This window comes from Nicotiana attenuata, unplaced genomic scaffold (assembly GCF_001879085.1).
Source record: "Nicotiana attenuata strain UT unplaced genomic scaffold, NIATTr2, whole genome shotgun sequence".
NCBI lineage: Eukaryota > Viridiplantae > Streptophyta > Magnoliopsida > Solanales > Solanaceae > Nicotiana > Nicotiana attenuata.
The window spans coordinates 26,253-40,759 of NW_017671896.1; positions in this window are offsets into that span (position 1 = coordinate 26,253).

Sequence of the window (14,507 nt, forward strand, 5' to 3'; positions counted from 1 at the left end):
TATGCACTCCAAAAGACCAGGAAAAGTAATTGTATACGTTTAAAGAAAGATGAGATGGAACGAAAGGAATTATTAGATCAATGATCCAGAGTTAGTACGTTATGAATGCACTCAAATTTTGGAGTATTATCCATGCAACATATATGTTGACAATCATACAGCCGTAGAAGATTCCGGTATAAGTTAAAAGAAAGAATTGAGTCCAGGTCATAGACAAAGGATTGAATTGTTAGAAGATTGAATCATGGATATTCCATAGCGTCCATGAAGGACTAAAGTGATAACTAATACCATGAGTTGCAGATCGGAAGATAGCTTAAGCCTACATAAAGGTTGATCAGAGGAAAGAGGAAACTAAAGAGTTACATCAACTAAGTAAATCAGGAGTTTGATTATTGGACCCAGAAAATTATGGACATCGTGATTGAGAACATTGCAGGATCACTCTTAATATCAGAGGTACAAGAGAGACAACACATTAGCCATGTTTTATAACGCTTCTACGATAAAGCCAGTTAGCAGAGTACCAGCCTCATAAGAAGTCAGTATGAAGCTCTCACTGAATTATGTAAAGAGGTGCAAGTATTATAATAGAAGTTCAAGTTGTGGATGTGAATTATACCTATGTGGAAGGGAGGTCATGAAAGATACAGAAGATATGATGCGAGATTTTAAGGTAAGTAAGGTAAAGGTGAACAAAGTACGAGATACTTAAATACAGAAGGTTGTGAATAGTCTGTAATGCGGATAGAAGGCTAGAAACGCGGGATTCAGTATCCAGAAACGATAGCCTCATGGTTTCTAGGTATCGAGAAGTCTTAGAGAGTAAAGAAGAGTTAGAGACGATGTGATGTCTCGCTTGATGTTCTAGAATGATATAAGGAAATCTATGATACAAGCAAGTTGAAGGAAGATTGCGAATAGTATAAATAGATATGTGTATATCGCAAGCTAAAGTATGGTAAAGCGAAATGGGTTTAGGAAGACAGGAGTAAGGATAAGAAAAGGCGAGTGAGAAGGTGACGAGAATGGATAAGTCCTCGGGATTACACCCATGAGAACAAGAGAGCTGATGATTTCTCTAAGTTATAGAAAGCTCAGTATAACCTGAATAACTCAAAGGAGTCTAAGACTAGTAGCATTTAGAAGAGATGGAATATTGCCCTAGTTATACAATGAGGGTGTAATTGCAATAGATAAAGGGTGACGTTTGGGACTTCGACTGAGTAATGATTGGATGACACAGGATTAGAATACTCCCCCCATAAGATGGATCACATTGGAATGCTATGAAATACGGTTATGGAAGTATAGTATCGCCCTAGGTGGATCAGGAAAATCACTTCAAATATTCCTTGATGCAACGTAAGCCCTAGTGATTACGTAAGAGGTTTCAAGTTATCAGTGGTAGAGTACATATCGATATTGAGGTGAATTAATAAAAGCTGCAAAGTACGAGATGAGATTAGGCCATCAGTCTTAATATGAACAGTAATGAAGAATCGTTAAAAAAAAACTTAGGATAAGCAACGAGAGTAACCTGGAGTTTGGTAGCAGACCTCAGTAACGATAAATCGAAGCAAGAATTATGGTATAGTATGGCCTACTTAGATGAAGTAACTAATGACGCCCAGAGGGACAGCTTGACATAATTTTATGTATGTTCATAAAGTGAAGCCTAGAGATTGGCTAAAAGCTGGAGGAAAGAGAAGAGAAGAGTCGCTTAGGCGCGCACACAAAGTTAGAGTCGTACAGGCTGCATGATAGAAGGTAATAACAGTTACGAGATTAGAAGGATTCCGACTACAAGTCGTGGTGTAAGAAAGAGGCTTAAAGGGGGGAATGCCCTGGCCTTTGAATTTATTCAAAGAACAGTTGCCTAAATAGCAAGGAGAATGTTGAAGTATTCGCAAGAGCTATGGGTTATGAGAATGATAAATGCATCAGTCAACATTCGAGGACGAATGTTTCAAAGGGCGAAATGATGTTACACCCCATGTTTTCGTACGTGAAATTACGCCATTAATAAATTGATGGAAGCTCGGAAAATGAGATGTTACATCCCGCATTTTCGTACGTTAAAGTTTCATCGTAAGTTAAGCGATGTAAGTGCGGGAATGATATTATAAGCATTATGCTATTTCAATCAAGTGATAAGTAAATTCGTGAAGGTAAGCGGGTAAGCAAATCAAAGAAAATGAGTTTCGTCGAAGTTTGACATTTTGGGATAAAATACGGTCTTGAGCTATAATACCCGGTATTTATGAGCTATTGCCATACAAGGTACCATATGACCATAATAGTAAGGTATATAAAGTGTGTTAAAAGTGAGTAGTATTTTAAGTAATTTGAGATAATTCTTAATTATGTGGATAATTGGTTAATTATTGAATTAGTGGGGGATTAACAAGTTAATTAAGGAAATGGGTGGATAATTTTTGGATAAGCTAATCTCTCTCCCCCCCCCCCCAAAAAAAAACGTGGCAGCAAGTGTGGAAGGGCTCAATGCCCAATTATGTGACTCTTGAATCATTTTAGTTATACTCTCTTTTCAACTTATGTAGTGATACTGATTCCGTATAGAACTAAAAGAGATGGATAAGAATTCAGCATAGTAACGATCTTAAGCAAAAAATTCATACGAAATTATACTGCCTAATAGTAACGGGATTTTGGGATTCTAAGGGAGTACGGTGCAACCTTTTCCAAGAATATCATACGGATTTTTCTCTACTCTAGGTATGTTAATGCTATTCCTTCTTTCCTTTTGGTATGACCTATACGATATAAACGAAACGAGCAAATGCACAACTTCCATAAATAACTCTTTTCATAGAAGTATTAGAGGTATCTATGTTCTTGAATTCCCATGTGTCTTATTATTACATCTTCTGTTCATGGATCTCAGAAAATACGTAAGTTCAAAAAGTTTACTTTATGATATTATTCAAAGGCATAATGGTCTTATGACATTCCAAAGAGATTTTATTGACGTACTTCTCATGCATTGCATTCATTTACACATGTACATTTACCCATGACCAAATGACGTTATATACGCGTATTTATATGTATATTATATGTATATGAGATATGGGAAAAGGTTACAACGTTATATACGCACCACTACCTGATTAACTGGTATACATTGATGATTTTGCTCACAGTGGCCGAGATGATATGATGGGATGCCCTCATAGGCTTGATGATGTTATGAACACATGTACCTATGCACAACATGACATTCATACGCATACGCATGACACAATAAGTATTTCACGATCTACAGAGTTATCCAGACTTACAGGTTGAGTCTTTTACTCCATGTTTCTCTCATGTCTATTATTTACTGATTTTCGTTCCTTACATACTCAGTACATTATTTGTACTGATGTCCCTCTTGCCTGGGACGCTGCGTTTCATGCCCGCAGGTCTCGATAGAAAGATCGGGAGTCCTCCAAATAGGCTATCAGCTCAGCGGAAGATGTTGGTGCGCTCCATTTGCTCCGGAGTTGCTTATTTGGTCAGTATGATTTGGACGTGTATTGCTTAGTATGGCGGGACCCTGTCCCGACCTTTATGGTATTTATCTACACTTAGAGGCTTGTAGACATATGTCATCTACGCAAAAGATTATATGGTCTTGTCGGCTTATGTTCAATGTACGAATGGTCATTTTGGTCTTATAGGCATGTATGCTTTATGTATAAGTTGGTATTACATGTTTTATTCTAGTTATCCTACGACAGCCTTTCCATCTCATTTACCTATGATAGCATGATACGGAAAGATACGTTATGTTAGTACTCGGTTGAATAAGGTACCGGGTGCCCGTCGCTGCCCATCGGTTTGGGTCGTGACACAAGGATAATTAACTCTAGATCAAAGCATGTTTAATACGAGAATAAAATATAATCAAATTTATAACCCTTTTTTAAGATTATAAAGGATGTCAAACATAAATAATAAGCTTACATTCTTGACGTACTGTTCCGTAATGCAAGAACAAAGAAGAAAGAGAAGGAATAACGTTGATAGCTACGGGATCTATCTTTATTGATTCAATAATGACGATTACAAAGATTGGCAACCAAGATCTAGATTTTTTGCTTTATTTTCCTTAGAGATCTTCTCTTGTTCCTCTGTCCTTCGTTCTTGAAAGAGAGGAGCCCGCTTTTTTCTGTCCTTTTACCTCCTATTTATATTATTAGTATTCCCTTTTGTCCAATGGTCCTCAGCCGGAATATCCCATTCCCTTGATTGTTTTTTACGTTGCTCCCCTTAAGTATCACGGCATATACATTGCCGTACAAGATTTCTGATGGTTTGATCTTGGCAGCGGCTGAGATACTCGTCATTATTACACCTTGTAAATACGACCACGGCTTAGTCGACCCATTGCCACTCCTTTTAGCGCTAATCTGTGTATGGTCAGATTTTGACCCATACAGTTAGTCCCTGGCTCATTGGGGTCGCCTCTTGGCGAGCTCGATGGGCGGACTCTATCGATCCGAAAATTAGGAGAAATCGAATGCTTTTTGCGAGGGGCGAGCACCTCATGGCGAGGTAGCGATGTGACGTTTCGAGAGCTGCGATAAACCGTCACGTCAGTTCAGAATGTCATCAATATTCCTCATGCGTCATTATGGCGCATATTTTCTATGCACTACATCGTTTCCCATGCCCTTTCCGTTTTCTAACTGGCGGCCCTTGGTTTTCCCGCTCAGGGCATTTCATATCCCTATAAATAGGGGGGAGCCTCTCATTCGAATGTTACGTTTTCCAATTGCTTAAGGAAGATCTTTACAAATCTTCTTCTTCTCCTTTAGTTTCTTATATTCCCGCTTCTGTTAGGATTCGCTGTGATCATTGTCTTTTTCCTTTATAATTTTCATTACGTTTGATCAAAGAAAAGATGGCTAGTGCTTCTTCCCACTCTGATAGAACTGTTGGTGCTCTAGTGACGGAAAATAACGTACGCCTGCTTGAAGGGGGAGTGGAGATGGCGGAAGACAAGGGTTTCCCGACGGTAGATGAGGTGGTTCCCCGCCCTGGGAAGGCAAGGACCGATTTTAACAGCCCTGCCGGAGATGAGATGGAACTCGTCTTTTCTACGATGGATGCTGCAGCGCTCACGACGTTTAAAGCTAAATGGGGGATCCCTGATCAAATCAAACTGGTTCCGACGGTTTGGGATATAGTGCATATTCACCGCCAGGGCTACTGCGCTTTTTATGCGTATCCTTTTGTCTTCGGGTACACGCTTCCTCTACCTTCCTTGGCGGTGGATTTCATCTGCTTCTATGAGGTGTGTCCGGCTTAACTCTCTCCTTATGCATACAAGCTTTTTCTTATGCTTATCAAGTACGCGGAGCTGGCCGGCCGAGGGATTTCTCTACGACACCTGCTTCACCTCTTCGCCCCTCACTTTCTTAGGGCTACGATGATTCACATGCGCTACCGAGGAGCCAAGAGCTTGGTGGTGAAGATGGATGATAAGGCGAATCTCCACTTTTTGGAGAGCTTCTTCTACGTCCAAACAGAGCACGTTGTGTCGAATCCAGCGGGGTTTCCTGAGATGTGGAATTTCGCTCACAAGTCTTTCTTCCTATTTACTTTATGCAATTTTTCTTAAGAAGGTCGCTGGTCGTCTCCCTTTATTGATTTTATTGAGGGTTTGCTTTTGCTTTTGTAGCCGAGAGAGTACCTCCCCCGCTAGTTGCTGATATACGCGAGTGGGTGAGCGCAATTCTCCCCCACACGATGGGGATTCGTGAATGGGTGCATTTCCATGAGAAGTTTGGGCACAAGCCTCTTGTTGGTGAGTTGGCTCGCTGTGATCTTGCTTCGTTCTTTGCTCCGTAGTTTCTTTAACCTTATCTTCGTTTGACTGAATCTCTTCTCATTAGCAGGTTAAAGAGAGGAGTGAGAAGGGCAAGGGCTCCTGTGATTGCATTCTGTCAACCGGCTCCCTCCGCCCGGCCTGCATCGAGAGCCACTACGGAGGAGGATGTACATAATTTTGTTGCTTGGCGAAATGCACCTGCGGCCGAGACCGTGCTCGTGAAGGTCGCTCCTCGGTCGGAGACTCCAATTTCTGCAGTCCGTGCGATGGGTGAACCTTCTCGCGTCGGTAGCGGAGAGGCCCCGTCGAAGAGGCGAAGGATAGTTTTGGAAGGGGCTTCTTTAGCTGTGACACCCTCGAGTGGCGACCTTGTTTTGACGGGGCCCGAAGCTGGTGGTGGTGCTAGCCTGGGTGAGGAGGCGATGCCCGTCGCAAGCATTCGAGAGGCTACCGTGGTGGAGGGATGGAGTTCTGAGGTGCAGCTACGGTTTCGAGCGCCCCATCGTCTTTCCGACCGGGTCACACCCCATCTTCAGCCGGTGAGAGATTGAAGGGCGTTGTGGTATACGACTATGAGTGCAATTCGGACATTGATCTCGAGGACATAAGGATGTTCAAGGAGGGTTTTACTAGGGTCGACGTAAGGGCGGAGGGTCCTTCTCAGATACTTGAAATTCCATCGGATTTTAACCTGTTGAAGGACACGATGGAGTTGGTGCCTCAATTCGACCTTCTGTGTTCCAGCGCGGAAAGTGAGTCTCTTCGGTAGCTCAATGATTCCGCTTTGTCACGTGGCGTGGCCGGGATCGCCTTGAGGGTGAGTTTCCTTTTGCCGTTTTTCTTTGTTTTGTGCTATTTTGCGTCGCTGATTCCTACCCCACTTTTTTTTAGACTTACATGCTGGAGATCGAGAGTGTTCGTAGGGCTGAGAGAAGGGCCGAGGTTTTTCTAAAAATGGCCGAGAAGTATCGGCGGTCTCGTAACAGGTGCCGTGAGATGCACGAGCAGCTTAGGGCGGGCGCTGGTGCCCAATCTGTCAGGGAGGAATTGGAGAAAGGAGATGAGGAATTTATGCGGTCTATCCGCAGATGCAGCGAGCTTGAAGAGCTACTTCACGCCAAAGACGAGGAGCTCGAGGTGGGCAAAGGGGTTGCCGCGAAGTGCGAGGACATTCAGGCGAAGGTGCTGTCTTTGCGAGCTGAGCTTGAGCAAAATGCTAGTAGAGTCACTAATCTTAGTGAAGAATGGACGGAGAAGGTAGCTGAGCTAGAAAAGAAGGTGGCCAAGTTGGAGAGAGCCGAGGGGGCTCGAATGTTGGCTTTGGCGAGGGCGGCGGCGTTAGAGGACACTATCCGCGTCCTCAAGTTTGAGCAGGAATCTGAGAGGGCGACGACCACACTGAGGGTGGCGCGGCTCGAGGAGCGGATTGGTGAACTCGATCGGGATGCCTCGAGCCTGGGAGACCGAGTCGCGGCTCTTGAGGCCGAGAAGGCGCAATTGTTGGCTCAGTGTTCCCCTCAGAGTTTGCCTTTGCTACTTTTCCCGCTGTCTGTATGAGCTATGGGTTCATTGCTGAGGCCCACCGAGATATATACATGGGTTTGTGGGAGGCGGGGGCATTCCTGAGGCCGCTTTTGAAGATGCTCGGACGAAGGCACGCGGGGCTCTCCTTGCCTGCGATTATGACCCTGCGACACCGGAGGCCGGTGTGGGTGCTGAGATTGGAGATGAGCTTCCTTCTGATGACGATGATGCTGCTGAGAACGGCGGTGGAGATGACGCCGAGTGAGGAAATTTTTGCAGCTCTTGTACTTGTTTTTTTTGTTCTTTTGTGGTTTGTTTTCATCTTTTTCTTGGGGGCCCGCTTTTGTCCCTTTGTAAGGCGCAACTGTTGCGCATGTACATCTTCTGAATAAAATAGTCATTTTGCCTTTGGTTATGTATCTTTTGACATTTTCTCTCTCTTTTTAAAAAAAAAAAGATCTACGGATTTCCCCGCTATGAGTCCCTGACTCTTAATTTGGAATTCGAATGCGGTTTTACTTCGCTTGATTTGAATGAGGTCAAAGTCAGCTTGCCAACTTGGGCGAAGTCAATTTTGACTTGTTAGCTCGTATATTACTTCCGCTTGGTGATGGACAGGGGCCGTGAGGGTGTAAATTCGAGCGAGGTCAAAATTGTCACCCGCTGTGAGTTCGAGCGAGGTCAAACTTTCTTTTCACTTGGCGACGGCCGATGGCCGTAAGGGTATAAATTCGAGCGAGGTCGAAATTGTAGCCCGTTGAGTTCGAGCGAGGTCAAACTTTCTTTTCACTTGGCGACGGCCGATGACCGTAAGGGTATATAATCGAGCGAGGTCGAAATTATAACCCATTGTGAGTTCGAGCGAGGTCAAACTTTCTTTTCACTTGGCGTCGGCCGATAGCCGTAAGGGTGTAAATTCGAGCGAGGTCAAAATTGTAAACCATTGTGAGTTCGAGCGAGGTCGAACTTTCTTTTCACTTGGCGACGGCCGATGGCCATAAGGGTGTAAATTCGAGTGAGGTCGAAATTGTAACCCGTTGTGAGTTCGAGCGAGGCCGAACTTTCTTTTCTTGGCGATGTGCGGGTTTGGAGGAATGGTGAGATTTGTCTGTTGCATTACTTTTATTGGAGAATATTACTCGTTGCCGCATTGTTTATGCGTGCGTCGGGGTGAGTCCTGGTTTGTTCAATTTTGCTTTCATTGGAGAGCATTGTGCGTCGTTGCATGGTTTGTATGCGTCGGTGGAGTTCCGATTTATCTGGTCCATTTGTTGCTCGGCTTGGAGAGGCCGTTGACGGGATAGACGATGAACTTATTGCTTGGGTTGCTGGGCACCCTCGGGCTTCATCAATTCAAACGACGTTCGGACATGACTCATAATATTTAATCGGCTGAATTGGCGTAGGATTGTCGTGGCGAGCATACGTGCAAGCTTTTCGAGCTCATGATCTGCCGGTGTTGGAGAGACTATACGTTCCATGGACCTATTGCTCAGTCCCGGGTTCCGGAGATTATTTCTTAATAATGTCGGCCCGTTCCGAGTCGTTTCTGTTATTTGTAATATGGTACGGCGCAGAGGGCTTTGCTCGGTCATTTCCTGCGAGATGATACGGTACGGAATGTTTTCTTGGTGTGTTCGGTGGCGTTCGTTCCTTGTTTGCTCACCTTGAGAATGCCCGTGTTCCTATCCCGAACAAAAAAGAGAGAAAGTATGATAAGTTAAACCCAAACGAAATTGCCTGTTACCTTGACCCGATAAATCGGTGAAGGGGGAAGGGCGCTGTAGGGCTACTTGCTTCGTCCCGTGCTCGAATGGCGGTTTCGGATTTGGTAGCCGTGTTTGGCTTCGTCGTTAGTCGCGTCTTGGCTTCTCGTGAGCTGAACCTACTTTGCCCGTGGGGATCTCGAAACCGAGTTCCAATCCGATCCCGTCCGATATGCACAAACAATAAGGGAAACATGTCATATTTGTTCATAAATTACATAGTGCGTATGGGTATGAAAATAAGGCAAGATACGCCCGTCATTTCAAGGAATCATACAGTAGGCTATCGTCCTTTCCTAAGAGGTGGGAATACAAGTCGGCATATAAAGTAAATACGACAAATAGGATTGCGGTCATGCCAAGTGCGTAGTGATCGTGATCCCACTTTGAACATGCATCTGACGTGCCAAACCCATCGTTACAGACGCGGCGTGGATTTTGTATAGATATCGAACACAATTTCGATTTCATGCAAAGATCTGACCCTGATTGGTTCGGTTACTTCAAAAGCTTGCCTATAACTTTCTCAAGTTGGTGTTTATACAGAGGGTGGGGCTATGGCCACCAGAAAGCGGAACTCTGGCTTTAGATCTAGAGGGAACTAAAAATTTGGTTAACAAATCCCCACAGACGGCGCCAAATTGTTTGATCAAAAAGTGTCAAGCTCTTTGTTAAACTAATTAATGAGAAAATAGAGGATAAATCTTAACCAAAGATAATTAATTCTAGATTAAAGCATGTTTAATACGAGAATAGAATATAATCAAGTTTATAACCCTTTTTAAGATTATAAAAGATGTCAAACATAAATGATAAGCTTACATTCTTGACTACTGTTCCGTAATGCAAGAATAAAGAAGAAAGAGAAGGAATGCCGTTGATAGCTACGGGATCTATCTTTATTGATTCAACAATGACGGTTACAAAGATTGGCAACCAAGATCTAGATTTTCGCTTTATTTTCCTTAGAGATCTTCTCCTGTTCCTCTGTCCTTCGTTCTTGAAGGAGAAAAGCCCTTTTTTCTGTCCTCTTATCTCCTATTTATATTATCAGTATTCCCTTTTGGCTAATGGTCCTTAGCCAGAATATTCCAATCCCTTGATTGCACTTTACGTCGCTCCCCTTAAGTATCACGACATATACATTGCCGTACAAGCTTTCTGATGGTTCGATCTTGGCAGTGGCCGAGATACTCGTCGTTACTACGCCTTGTAGATGCGATCACGGCTTAGTCGACCCCTTGCCACTCCTTTTAGCGCTAATTTGCGTATTGTCAGATTTTTACCCATACAACTTACAATATAGGATATGTCGGTACGTGTTTTATTTAGTAACTTGGATTATAATACTGGAATTTTCATTTATTACTTTAGGTGTTATTTTCTTTTTTGCCGGTGCAATTGCTAAATCCGTCTAATTCCCACTTCATGTATGGTTACCTGATGCTATGGAGGGGCTTACTCATATATCGACTCTTATATATGTTGTTACTATGATAGCGGTGGGAATTTTTTCTTCTTCATTTTAAAGATTTATCTTACATAATATATTTGATCTCAATTATAGGAATAATTACAGTATTATTAGAAGCTACTAAATTCCACAGTGTCACAATTGAACATCGCCCTAGCTAGATTTGAGAAAGTATGAGCAAAGTTCATACATCCTGAACGGATGTGGATAAAGATGTTAATCCAACAATTACCATATCGATTTTGATGAAAACAAAGTTTAAATTAATTGTTGAATTCACTAATTCGACCAAAAACAAACTCTCCTTGCTCAACGCTTCAACCATGTAGAATAGTTTGAAATTTTAATCTCGAATTTAGAAGATGCATATTAATTTTTTAGCAATCAACTATATTAATTGGCTCTAGCGATGGTTTTTTATCTTTTTCGAATTTCCAAGAGTGTGTATATATGGCCATGCAATGCAATATTAGATAAGATATTACTTATGCCCCATATTCTTGGGATCTTCTAATTTGCTCTTTTGTACAATTGCACCTTCTATAATTCCTCATAGCGAATGCAAACCTGAGGCCATATTGAACTCCCAATAGTTCGGTGAAAGTGCTTGCATTCTTACCCCAATTAGACTTGTTCCTAGTTACCTATATATCAAACGAAAATGGTACTGAACAAGTTTAACATGCTATTGCGTCACTACTGCAGTAACATACTAATATTAACGCTTTGCACTCATATAGTGATATAAATATAGAATTTTCTCCTTTTTATTTTTCTTTAGTTGGATCGAAGTATAAGTCTCTTTCAAGAATTCGGAGTCCATTATTCAAATGGCCACTCAACTATTCGAATTTATCTGGTAAAGTTATGTTTCTTTTGTCTGTAATAGAAAAGCCACTAAACTATGCATATATCACACGGAAGGTTATTCAATTAGATTTTTCGAACTTTCTGTATCCAAATACCTACTTTACCCTCTATTTTTTAATTTATTTTTTATTCTTAAACATTATGATATTTTTTCACCTTATAAATCTATATTATAAACTTACCTATAAAATAAATAAATTTTATTTATAATTAGAAGAGGAATTTTGTTCAGGTTTGCTGTTTTCTCTTTGTTCTTTTAACGTCCTGAACTAATGTTGTGCTCTCAAGTCGTTCGCGTGTGCTTGCTGTTTTTGGTTAGTATTTTATGCTTAATCAAACTTAATCCTCTCCTCTAGCTAGCTAACTATTGTGCAGTAGTTAAGTGTTCGCATTCTGAAAGCGAGCGACATTACATATACCAAGAAATGAAAGAAAGAAGCAAATTTCATTACCCAATAAATTAAGAGAAACTTTCAGAAACCACTATGTTTTAATGGTTATTAGTTAGTTGTAGCTATCATTTACTATATTACTTCCTATAGCTATGTTTTCTGATTTTTTAGAGTGTATTCGATGTATTTAAGCTACTGTATTCATGAATACAGTAGCATTTCTAGGCGTGAAACAGGGGATTACAGGTAGAAAGATTTTTGTATTCGAGTGTATTCGACTGTATTCATGGCGTGAAACATGGATTACAACTAGACAGATTATTGTATTCGACTGTATTCACGACGTGAAAAAGGGGATTACACTGTTTTTAAACGGAAAGTGAATCAATTAACATAATAGACTCCTAATATAACTCAACAAACTCAATTATAACACACAAATTTTGTATTTCCAGTCATAAAAAAGATTCTCAACCGAAAATACTCCAAAAATATAGCAATCTTCAAAGAAATTATTTAATACATCTGAATGCATAAATTATATTAATTAAAAAATATATGAATACATTCATGGAATACAACGAGACAGTGAATACAATGAAATACATGGAATACAACGAGATACATTGAAATACAATGAAAAAAAAAGACAATGAATACAATGAACTACATGGAAATACGGCGAGATACATTGAAATACATTGAAATATATTAACATAAAATTCAAGTTGCTCAGCCCCAAACTCCGTCGTCTTTGTTCAAGAACAACCCTAATGTCGTCTCAGCGGATGGAAATAACAATTCCCTCGGAATAGGAACCTCAATTTTCACTTTCTTCTTATCTACCACATCGTCCTCGCCGCCAACGATTTTCCTCGGAACAGGAACCTGAATTTTCAGTTTGTTTCCATCCGTAATTAACGGTGCTGCCATCCAGAAATCCATTAGAGTCCACCATTACCAAACAAATTATTAAGAAAGATTTTTATCTACTTAAGCTTGAAGAGAAGTCCTGGATTGATTCTTTCTCCAAAAATTAGGTCGAATAATATATGTGGTTCTCTTCAAATTGAGGTACAGACCAATCCTGCCACATACTTCCAGATGTAACAGGAGCAGATTCGCTAACAGGAATCAGCCGGAGTTTTCATCATCATAAACTTCAAAACTTTGCAGTTCAAATCCATTGCAAAGAGATGAGATTCGAAACTGTACAAACAAAATTATCTATGAGAAGCTCCGTAAAAGTTAGATGAAGGCGGAAGATGAGAGAGAGGGATGGAGAATAGATATGGGGTAGGGGATACGAGAAATTTGAGGGGATAGGAGAAATTTGAGTGGAGAGAGAAAAACAATACAAAACTTATTTTATGGCTTAAGGGTAGGAGGTGACCATAAATAGATATTTGGCTATAAAAAATCAAAAGGTAGCTATGGATTATAATTTTTTAAAAGGGTATTTATTTAAAATAAATAAGGTATCAACCTTTGCTATAGGAGGTAACTAATCCATAAATTAACGATGCTAGAAATTAAACTTCACTTGATGAGGGTAGGGGGTGACAATTTGAGCCCAAATTCATTTAGCCCGCTCCAATTTGTTCAAGGTTAGGCTGGTTTTCACCCCTCTATTTGTTGAACTCAGTCCATCTTGGCCCAACCTATTTCAGCAATCAGCACATTTAAAGTTGGGCTGATTTTTAGCTCAAATTGATCCATGGGTAACTTTGCTAAGATATGTTTAATAATATTATTTTTTTATTTGATATGTTATATATGACCATAAAAAAAAATCTTACTTGTTAATTAAGCTATTCATAAGAAAATAACATACACTAATTAAAGCTTGGTAAGAGTTGGGCGAGTTTGCTATAACTCAATTTTATCTCATCTTGACCCAACTTATTTTAGCCCAAGCAATTTTTGGACGGTTCAATGACCCGTCCACTTATTAACTCAATCCATTTTAACCCGCCTAAAATCAGATCAACCCGTCCATTTGACACCCCTAGTTGGGAGTCTAGAGCCCCTTCCGTCTCCTAACAAAGGAGAAAAAGGAGAAAGGGGAAAACCTTGGATGACTACTGAAAATGAGGGTATATGTATATATGGAAGAAAATTTGTCGTTTGAAAATAGAAATAGAATTGAGTTTCTTTTTTAGGCCTCTTTTTCAAGCCTTCACGTTCAGACAACTCCCTGGCATGTCCGTATCCATCCCACAAATTAATTCAAAAATCTAAATCATCAAGGCAATGCATTTTCACTATCACAAAGTAATTAAGAAGGGTACGCACTGCAAAGTAAGTAAAGCCTATAAATAGGTTTTTCAGCTTGAGACCTTAACATTAACCAAACAACACTAAAAATTGATCAGTACTAGCAACGACAGCTAGCTCAAAATTATCTGCATGGCTTACACTAAGTTAACTAATGTGGTCATTTCAGTAATAGCTACATTACTTTTGGTCATAATTGCAACAAGTAGATTAGCCGAGGGAGTGGTCATGATCGGTGGCGTACCAGTGGCTGGAATAGTTATGAGTGGGCAGTTGTGTTGCACCCCAACAGGGAATCCACCAGGCGTTGGCGTTCCTGGAGCATCGGTTAAGATGTCTTGCGACGGTGATAGAACCAC